The sequence below is a fragment of the Morone saxatilis genome, unplaced genomic scaffold (genome assembly GCF_004916995.1).
Source record: "Morone saxatilis isolate NCDOM2014 unplaced genomic scaffold, NCSU_SB_2.0 Contig22, whole genome shotgun sequence".
In the NCBI taxonomy this organism is placed as follows: Eukaryota; Metazoa; Chordata; class Actinopteri; family Moronidae; genus Morone; species Morone saxatilis.
Genome location: NW_023339785.1, coordinates 14704985 through 14705252, shown reverse-complemented (window position 1 = coordinate 14705252; position 268 = coordinate 14704985). Strand labels below are relative to the sequence as shown.

Sequence of the window (268 nt, the reverse complement as noted above, 5' to 3'; positions counted from 1 at the left end):
AAACATCTTACTACTAATAAAGAAGTACCAAGACAACTTGCAGAATCCAAAGTTTGCAGACACATTTCAGCACCACGGAGAGCGCTGTACATTCAGCATATGAACCACATGATGTGCTGTTTGAAGATCACACTGTCAAATAAACATGCTCTCAAAGATCGACATATCAAGACCATAAAACATGAATATAGGTTCTCAGTCTTCGATGTGAATTCCAACAGCGATGGGAACGTTCATTAGTTCATCTGTAAACTACAATATGTGCCCA

General features: G+C 38.8%; 1 pseudogene; it reads left to right on the top strand.

Annotated features, from left to right (window-relative positions):
- The window catches only part of LOC118334000, a 3409-nt pseudogene that overhangs the window by 2360 nt on the left and 781 nt on the right, over positions 1–268 (top strand).